At 37.4% G+C, this 559-nt stretch overlaps 1 protein-coding gene across 1 annotated transcript in view; it reads right to left on the minus strand.

The window, feature by feature from the left end:
* Positions 1-559, minus strand: part of ZNF622 (zinc finger protein 622) — an 11942-nt gene that overhangs the window by 7885 nt on the left and 3498 nt on the right. The window lies entirely within an intron of this gene.

Consider the following 559-nt stretch of genomic DNA (forward strand, 5'->3'; position numbering starts at 1 on the left):
CCTCTGGCCTGTACCCCAGTTCTGTATGCACAAATAAATAAATTTTAAAAAAAATAAAAAAAGTGTGACGTATGGAGTTTGGCCGATATGATTATGTGTGTACAAGTTCACCAACCATGATAAATGTACTACCAGCAGCAGAGTTTGACATGAGGGAATCTATGCCCTGGAGTCAGAGGACAGAAAATTCATGAAAATTGTACCTTCTGGTCAATTTTGCTGTGAACCTTAACTTGTTAAAAACAGAAAAGGGGCGGAGGGGCAATCAAATGACCTGTAACTGAATTTTTTCACCTTTTCTCTCCCAGAAAAGTTGCTAAACAGAAAGGAAGAAGTGACTATAGAGCTACGATGAGCTATAGTCAACTTAGCTGTTATAAAACAAGTTCTAGAATAGTAATGTCCAGAACTCTGTGACAGACATTTTCAATATGTGGCTACTAGTGATGTTTGCTTTTAAACCATTTTTGAAATGTAGGTAATGCACCTAAGAACCGCATTCTTAAAGAGCTGGGTACAACGAGCATTTACTAGTGCAATACTAGGAGAATTTGTTTCA

This window comes from Condylura cristata, unplaced genomic scaffold (assembly GCF_000260355.1).
Source record: "Condylura cristata isolate star-nosed mole 26May11 unplaced genomic scaffold, ConCri1.0 scaffold00007, whole genome shotgun sequence".
NCBI lineage: Eukaryota > Metazoa > Chordata > Mammalia > Eulipotyphla > Talpidae > Condylura > Condylura cristata.